We start from the raw sequence: 9,579 nt of genomic DNA, 5'->3' as shown, positions 1-9,579 counted from the left end.
TGGCTCAGAGTGAATGCAGGGCTTTCCTCACAAGGGAGTCATCTGATCTCACCCAGAGGGCAACCTCTTAGGAGATAGGACAGGATCCTCCTTCTCTCCCCGCAGAGGAAGAGGCCCGAGGAATTCATCCAGGGCATACTTGGGTCCTTTGACGGAGACGCCACCTTGGCGGCCCTGGACTTTGCCCAGCAGCTGTGGTGCCACCTCCCTGAGCAAGAACAGGTGCCTCTGAATGCTCCGCTGGCTGCCCAGGTCTGCCTTCTTTTCCACCACGTGAGTATTGCACGCCAGCCCTCGAGGGGTGCTCCGTCCAGCACAGAAGCTGGGGCAGGCGTGACCGACGGAGACTCAGCCCCGGGCCCCGTCACTCGGATTCTCATCGGTTGGGGAAGAGGGCATCTCCGTGGTGACAGAGGCGAGGAAACGATTCTGACGTTCCTCTTTGTTCCTTCTTCGTAGGAGTCGGCTCAGGTCCGAAAGGCAGCCCTGCATTACTACCGGGTTCTTCTGCAGCACCAGGAACCTCATGAGGAGAGGAGGCGGAAGGTCACAGACCTCATAGCGGCCCTGATGCATGTGGAGGACGAGGATGAGGCCGTGGCAGAGGTGAGGCCCCTCCGTGCCCCTCCAAAGGGCTTCTGGCTTCCCCACGGCAAACGTCCTCCGTGGCTCTTGCGGATATTCACCCATGGATGCCACTCTGGCACTCCTGGGGATCTCAGCTCCTTAGTCTCTGTGCAGGAGCCCTTCCCTGCCTGGAGATCTCTTTTTCCGCCTTCTAGCATCTCATTGTCTGCTTCTGTTCCTTCGAAGGCAGCGAAGGACATCGCCCGGCGCCTGACTGAGGACCTGCAGTGGGACCTGCCCTGGCACGTTCTGGCGAGGGAAACCTTCAGCCTGCAGGAGCTGCTGCACAAGATCTCGAAGCGACTGGTAAGAGCCCTTCTCTGTCCCGCTCAGGCAAGAGCGGGGGGGGGGGGAACTTCCCAGAGGGCTCAGCGTTTGCGCTTTTCCGTGTCATCCTAGTTACGGTTCTACATGTCGAGGTGTGTGCTGGAGAGCGAGGTGTACGACATCATGACCTACTTCCGCAGCAAGCAGGCTTCAGTGAGGAGGACGGCTGCCATGTTCCTGGGTAAGAAAGCACAACCTCTGGGTCTCCCTTCATGGACAGCCCCAGGTCAAAGGGCGGCCTCTGGCCCAGCCTTGGAGGATGTGGGGCGCCCAGGAGAGGCCTGGCTCTTTCAGCGTTTGATGGAGCGCCTTATCCTGGCTGGGCAGGACCACCTGTGCCGTTTCCCCCAAGGCCCAGTGCAAGATGCGAGCCCCTGGAGGTGTTGCTCAGGCTGCCTCGGGGCTCCCGGGAATCCGAGGCCACTGGGTTCCCTCTGCGAGAGGATGGGATGCAGGACGTGGACGTGGACAGCTCAGGTCTCCTATGGCTCCCTCCGTGTCTCTCCAGGTCACTTGATGCACAAGGATGGCAGCGTCATCATTGAATGCGTCGTCGGCACCTATCATGCTTGTAAGTGAGGAGCTGCGGGTGTCACTTCCCCCGGGCGGAAAACTGTAGGGTGCTCAGCCCACGTTCCTCCCTTTCCTTCCACTTCCCTCCCTGGGCTGATGGCGGTGCGGAGGACTGCAGGGGATGGGTGCTCCCGCTGGCTGGGCATTTTGTGGCGCGTGGGTTGGTGTTCCCAGTAGGACTGCCACCTCTCAGGGCGGAAGGGGGGGGACAAGGTGTCCCTCCGGCCGCTTCCGAGGCCCGGCCCTTTGACGTGCGCTTCAGGGCCCGGAGAGGGTCCCCTCGGTGTCGCCGGGCCTGGCTGTGAGCTCCCTTTCTCGTGCGTCCCCGCAGTTGTCGACCTCCTGATCCGCGACAAGGACCCTGCCGTCAGGAGAGTCGGCTACCGGACAGGGGACATCCTGCGGAAGAACTTCGCTCTCCACTCCCGCCGCGGTGTGCGGGCCGCCGTCCGGCGCTTCGTTGCGGGCTGTAGGCGGACGAGGTACCCGCCAGAGTACGATGACCTCCCTGCCTGATGGAATGGTAATTGGAGCAGGACGGCTGAGGGCCTGGCGGGTTGCAGGAGCCCTCCCTCCGACGGGGCTTCGCGGCCCTTGCGGTGGCTGGATTCTGCTGGGCTCCACCAGTCTGGGGCTGCGCATCCATGAGGTGGTTCTATGAGGAGGCCGAAGCGCCGAGGAACACGGAGCTCTTCCCAAGCGGATGCTGCCTTTGGGATGTTTCCTCTGGCGGAAGACAGACGGGGCGGAGGGGTGGAGTTTTAGGGAAGGCTGGATTCCCTTCCGGTCAGGATGCCATAGTGAGAGAGGCTTATTTCTTGTGGACGTTTCACGTGAGGATTAGGCAAAGGCTGGCACAGCCCCAAATCTCTCCTCTCTCTCTCTGTGTCTTTCAGGAATGAGATCTCCTGGACTTCTGGCTCGGAACACCGCCTGGGAGCCATGCCGCAGCCCCCCAGGGAAGTGACGTGAGGCCGAACAGCGAGGGGGAATCTGGCTCCACCCCCTGAGCCCATGCAGCCCCACCCCTAGTCTCAGAAGGCCCCTCCCCTGCACAAGTGACCTTCTCTGGGATCCTTTGCTGGGTCAGGAGGGGCTGTGGGGCCGCAAGGGAAGAGGAAGGAAGGTCATCTCCCCTCACCTCCATCTGCTGGGGGGTGGAGTGCCCCCTTTTTACTTCTGAACCCCTTTCCCTGCTCCCAAACGGCCTCCGGGCCACCGTCCCTGCCCCCTTCCCCACCGGGATGTGCTGCTCCTCCTCCCCTCCCTCTCCGGCAGCCAAACCCCGCGTCTCCCTTCGTTCCCTGCCGCCTTCCCCAGGCAGTGTCAGCCGCAGAGCATCCCCAGAAGCAGAGAGGCCCCTGGGAGCCCAAGAGGCTAGTGGGAGGAGGAGCGGGAGGAGGTCAGGTACAGGGCAGGAGCCCTTGTTTGAACGCAGGTGGATTTATTAGGAATCCTTTTGGACTGTTTGTGCAAGCGGAAATCTGTTGGAAGTTCCTGTGGGACTAGCTGTCTCGCTCCCTGGTGTGGCCTTGAAGCCCGAAAGTCTCTCTGGGAACTTGGGACTGTTTTGGAAAGGAGGGGGCCCACTTTTTGAAGGAGTCACTTTGAATAGGCTTATAAGCGAGACTGCAGAGCTGAAAGCCTTGCTAGGTTCCATCCCTTGAGGCAAGGCCTGAAATCCCTGCTGTTTGGATTCCACCTCCGATTGGGACTTTGAAAGCACTTTGCACGTGGACGCGCTGCTATTGGGACTCTGGATTTCTAAGGACGGTGCCATGAGGAGAACTTCCAGCTTTGCAATCTCGCTTATCAGCCCCTTCACAGCCACTTGACAGACAGGTCCTCTGACCTGGGCACCATGCCCATGTGCCAACAGGGCGGGAGCGCACAAGCCACGAAGGTGAGGCTACCATCTCAGGGACCCCTTGACTAAGGGGGGCCCACCTTTCCAAAACACTCCCGAGTTCCCAGAGAGCCTTTGGAGCTTCAAGGCCACACCAGGGAGCCAGAGAGCTACTCCCGTGGGAGCTCCTACAGAGACCCGCTTGCCCAGACATCCCAGAACGATGCCTCATAAATCGCCCTACCTTCAACCAGGCCTCTGGCCTTGTACCTGGCAGAGGAGGAGAGGCGGCCAGGCCAGGGAGCAGCGGGGGTCTCTCCGGCCCCTGCCATTGCTGCTCCCCCGGTGTACGAGACGGGGTCGGTCAGGGAGCTCCTCCCGCCCTGGCTCCGCCCTCCCCTCTCCACAACTCCGAGGATGGGGTCCCCATTGGGAGGGGGCTCTCCTCTGCTTCCTGCCCCCCAAAAGCCCAACGCTCCCACCTGTCCTGGCCCGGAGGCAACTCAGAGACATCCCTTTGCCTGCTACGGTGGGGGCCGGGGCCAGGTCCTTGCTGCGTTGTGTGCTCTCCCCCCCTCAGGAGGAGATGCACCGGGGAGGAGGATTCTCCCGGCTGCATCCGGGCCCCACCACCACCACCCAATCCCCGCGAACCGAGCTGGACGTGGCTTCGGCTGCCGGAGTGGGAAGGGGGGAGGAGCAGAGCCGATGAGACTGACGCCGTTTTCTGGTCCTGCAGGTGCCCCTTGCCCTGGAGCCTCCTGGGACATCGAGGGAGGAAGAAGAGGCGGTCTGGAAGATGGGGCCCAGGAAAGAAGAGGCCGTGCCGTTTGGCCCTGCTCCGCGTCTCCTCCCTCAGGCCCGTTTCCAGCCTGGCAGCCTCCGGCCGGCCCTTGGTGCAGTGTGGGAGGTTCTGGTCGCCAGTTTCCATCTGGGGCCGCGTAGGAATTTTCCCCCCTCCAAGACCCACAGAGGGGGTTTTCGCCTACGCCGCACTGGCCAGGGCCGGAGCCATCAGGAGTTGAGGATGACGGGAGGCGACTGAGGACCCACACCGATTCACAGGGACCAGCACGGGCGAGAGCATGTAATGTAACCCTTTATGTAACCCTTTATGTAACCCTTTAAATTGTCATGAATAAACTTTGTTTCCCTTTTCAAACCTGGACTGTTGCCTCGTCTCCTCGTTGCTGGGTTCTGGATGCAAATCCCCTTAGGAAGCTTTTCATTTGCGTCTTTTAGCTGTCATCCCGAACAGATAGAATTCAGTGGAAACGTTGAGAATGATTCCTCAACCGTCACCAGAGAGTTACCTGGGCCCAGTGAGCAGCCCAGCAGCCATCTCCTGACCTGATCCGTCTCCAAAGAGCCCCAGGTGCAACAACTTCCAGCAGCCTCGTCTGGAGAGCAGTGATGAGAAGGGGGGCTTGAGCTGAGGCCTTGGAGCCCTCTGAGTCCTCATCGCCAGCTTCAGAGAACAGGAGAGGAGGGCAGACGGAGAAGAGGTGTGTGCTTGTGTGTGTGTGGGAGAGAGAGACACACACCAGAGAGGTGGGGAAGGTCTCTCTAGAGGCCTCATCCTCTGGTCCAGCACCTGCAGCATGAATATGTAGACCTGATGCGCCTCTAAGCAGTCCATCCAGGTGCGTTGTGAACCTTCACAGAGCGCTTTTGAGAGATGCAGCGGGGGCTGGGGAAGCCCAGTTTTGTGGCTGGGGCGGAGAATCCAAATGGCAGCCCTCTGTTCGCTTGGGGCCCCATGCTTAGTGCGGTTCGCCTGCACAGCCTTCTCCATGTTGAGCAGGAGCACCACGAGAGCCCTTCCACTGGGTTCTCTCCAGCCGTCTGTAGGCATTCTCCTTGGGTGCAGAATCACTGGTGGTAGCTATTTATTTATTGAGGTTTGGAGCAGAAGTTCCTTTGCATCTGTTTGGGCTCTCAGAGAGTACTTTGTCTTTTGGTAGCAGTAACAGTCAGCTAAATAGGCGCTAGCAACAGGGCCTGTCCTCATCATTTGCCTCAGTGAGGCATCGTCCACGTTCCATCCCCAGCACCAGATTATGTGGCCTCCAGTGGACAGGAAACGTTGGGTTTTTTCTGGAATCGGATCCACCAGAATGTGTTCCTGTGGGCACTAAGGCAAATTTCCATGGATTAGGTGGTAGAGAACATTACAGTTCCTTATTCCTTTTCTCTCAAACACCCGAATATAGACACCAAAAGCTGCTGCGGTTGAATAAGCTACCACCCAGCACTAGTTCGTTAGTGACATTTATTCTGGAGTGTTGAAAAAGATAAAAACTCATCAGCTGAGCCTATTGGCTGATCTACAGCATAAATTCCACCATTAATCCAATTCCTTCACACACACAAAGGTGCTTCTCCATTTCCCCATCAGGATTCCCCTAGGAAGTTTAGGTTTCCCCTGATATCAAAGTTTTCATTTGCATCTTTTAGCTTGAAACAAATGAAAAACAATGTTGAAGATTTCTATGCTGTGATTCAATTAGTAATTAAAACAGGACAATCCAGTTTGGGTTGCAGATGTGTAGCAAAAATAACTCGCTCCGTGGTGTACCAAGTCCAGTTCAGCACACAAGGAAGAGAGGAGAAGAAGTTTGGGTCAAACAGCGTTTATTCTGCAGAATAAAGAGGCATGGGCGCTAATTGCAGCAAAGCATGTGCCTACCTCGCAAGGGCGGTAGCTAGGTATTTACACACTTACCTTCTCAGGCAGCCGCATATGCAGGCACCATCTAACAGGAACTTTCTAGCTGAAAAGAAAGTACATGGAAATACAGTCTCTGTTCTTTTGGAAGGCATCTACTAAAAGAGATAGGTACTCACTGTTCTTTAAGAGAACATTCACTTGATTTCGGTTGCCTAAGAATTTCTTGGCTTCTTAGACATTTCAATTTTGCAACATTTTGTTAGCAACTACCGTAGGTTACTCTGGTTCAGAGCTGGGCACTTCTCCAGCGGATGTAGATGATACAATTTAAAAGGATATGAACCCTTTGGACTAGAGGGGCTTACGGGCATTTATTATAAAACATTCCTTGGTATTTTAGACTTTTTCTCTTTTTAAAAAAGAAATGCACTAACACAACAATCCTGTGGAGGCCGGGCCTCTTGCCAGGGCTTTCAAAAATGCAGCGGTAGCCAAAATCCAAGTGGTCAGATGCCCTTAATGCCCAAAGTAGGCTGAAGATAAAGCGCCTCCTCTACCCTGCAAGTAAAGGCTCACAGTAGCCCCAGGGCAGCTAAGTTCTTATAGACATAACGAGAGCTGGTGTGGTGTGGCGGCTAAAGTGTTGGACTGGGAGTCGGGAGATCTGGGTTCTAGTCCTCTCCCACTGGGTGACTTTGGGCCAGTCACAAACTCTCAGCCCAACCTACCTCACAGGGTTGTTGTGGTGTGGATAAAATGGAGAGGAGGAGGAGGAGGAGGATTATGTACACCCCCTTGGGTTGTTCATAAGGCGGGATATAAATGCAATAATAAATAAATGAAATAACAACTTGCTGCCCTTTCATGACACCCAAAATCAGCTGCCTGAGGCAGGCTGCTGCCACAATGATGAACCCACCACGAATGTTTCAAGTAAAAACAACAACACCCACTTTTAAGTGGATCGACATGCCAGCCTCCTGGGGGGAAATGGTGAAACACAGCCAAGGTCTGCCTGAAGCCAGGCGGGAAGTGCTGGGAAGGTCCGTGCTAAAGCCGGAGCCCGGTATGTGCGTCCATAGAGAGGGCAAGCTGCTACGTGGATGTAGAGGCAGGGCGGGGAGGTGTGTGTACGTGGACCTCACCCCACAGCAGGGAAGCAGGGACCTATTCCTGCCAGGAGATGTTTTTAAAGCCATTTAGAATGTGCATCTGTTAATATCAAGAACATTCCCCCGCCCCTAAATGGAGCAGCATAACCTACCTGAAGTCTTGCCCAGGGTCGTTGTGGCCACTCCCAAGGGTGCTGTTGGAGGAGCATGGCAATTAGGGGGACAAACACCACACTGCCGCACTACTGTCTCCATCTGTTGGGCTATTCCTGGCCACCACACATAACCGCGTGCTAGCCCCTTCAACAGCACAATGTCAGGATGCGCTTCACGTAGCCACTTCAGCGCAGCAGACCGACTCCCTGGTGGTACCGCTATCTGGGATCCCCATAACAGACATCCATCCTGGATACTCAAGGACTCTCTACACTGAGAGTAGGGTTGCAAATCTGTGCCTCCCCCAGCACTCTATCCGTTTGCGACCATTCTTCGTACTCTAAACAGAGGATCAGTCTCCCATTTAAACTTTGCTGCCTCTATTAGAGATGCGGACATCAGTTCAATCAGTTCAATGGCGCCAGCCAAGAAAAGCCTCGGAACGGTGCAACGCGAGGCGACGGGCGGGGCTGGGGGCTGCGTTCCCAGAAGTGCGGGAGCGCAGCCTCCAGCCCCGCCCATCACCTCGCGTCGCACATCTGGGACCGACGTGAGGCGAGTGGCTGGGGGCTGCGTGCGGGAACTTCCAGCGCGCGGCCTCCAGCACACACACCACAGCTCTGAGGAAGAAGAAGAGGAAGAAGAAGCAAGTAGAAGGTAAGACTAAGTTGTGTGTGTGTGTCTGTGTGTGAAAGTGAGTGTATGGGTGAGGGTGCCTGGTTGTTTGAGTGTGCTTTGGAATGGGTGATCCCTATGAATGGATGCATGTTTGCAGTGTGTGTGTGGCGGGGGGAGCTGTAGTTTGTTGCAATTTGTGGGGGATGATTTGGACGTGATATCCCTATTAAATAGTGCATTTTGACCCATAGACCTTCCTCCAATTTGTTTGATATAATTGGCATGATGTATATTTTGTAACAATAGCTGAACAATCTTTTAAAAATTAACAGGGTTGCCATTATCATCATCATCATCATTATTTATCTCTCTTTTCTTGCTTGTGGTGGTTTTTCTACATGAACATGATGGACTTTGCCAAGTCATGCTGTCTTTTACTGATTCAGAAATTTCCTGACTATTGAACATGTTTCAACTATGACTGATTTCTGGATGTTGGCGTACATGTAGGTTTTCTCTCTCTCTCTCTCTCTCTCTCTGAATGATATGATGCTGGTGACTGATGTGACTAACTTAATAATTGTAACTTTTTCCTGTTGCCATAGTTCTTTAATTTACATAGCCAGTGGTGTTTCCTCTTCCTTTTCTGAAACATTTTTGTCATTAGGTATTGCTATGTCAATGAGGTGAGTGTGTTTTTCTTGGTTGTTTTTGACTGTTATCTCTGGCTGAAGTTGAAACAAGCTAAGAGGTGCTAGCCTTTAGTCCATTGTGTTCCATGGCTAATGTTTGCAGGGTAATAGTAGTTTATACTCTTTCTGAATGCTTGGTTGCTTGGTTGTTGTACTAGATTTTTCTGTACTTGTACATTTTTCTGTACTTGTACTTGTACATTTTTGTGAACCGCCCAGAGAGCTTTGGCTATTGGGTGGTATAAAAATAATAAAATAAATAAATAAAATAAAATGAACTGCTTCATTTGTTCAGTGGTTGCAGTATGCTGAATCTGTGAGTATGGATATGAGAAAGGTGATGGGGAAAGAGTGTTACCCTATTTCTTCGATTCTAAGACACACTTTTTTCCCCATATAAACATCCCTAAAAATGGGGTGCATCTTAGAATCGCGGGCGTGTCTTAGGGTTTTTTTTTTTTCTGTTGGTGGTACTGAAATTAGGTTGCGTCTTACAATCGATGGCGTCTTACATTCGAAGAAATTCGGTAAATGTTAGGAAAGGTTAGACTATGGTCATCCAGTGAAGGATTTGCAGTCAGCAAAGATTATTTGAGGGAACGGGAGACTGTATCGCAGAGTATAGCAAAAGCTTCAAAGTACAGCAAAAGCTACAAAAGTATAAATAAATAATAATAATAATAATAATAATAATAATAATAATAATAATAATAATAGAAATGAGTGAAGTTAATTTCAGATACATTGTTCTTTATTCCAGTGATTTTAACATTAAGATGTTATGTAGAACAGGTTTGTCTTAATTGTGTGCTGTGAAATCAGACATATGACTAAGGCCATGTTTGGGTGGGCACGCCCCCTTGGGGCCTGGGCATGATGGTGGGCACGTCCCCTTGGGGGCTGGACATGTTGGTGGGCACGCCCCTTTGGGGGCTGGACATGTCCTCTTTTTTGGTT

This window comes from Elgaria multicarinata, chromosome 13, assembly GCF_023053635.1.
Source record: "Elgaria multicarinata webbii isolate HBS135686 ecotype San Diego chromosome 13, rElgMul1.1.pri, whole genome shotgun sequence".
Lineage (NCBI taxonomy): Eukaryota > Metazoa > Chordata > Lepidosauria > Squamata > Anguidae > Elgaria > Elgaria multicarinata.
The sequence above is the reverse complement of the archived record's forward strand: the minus strand, read 5'-3'. Positions refer to the sequence as shown.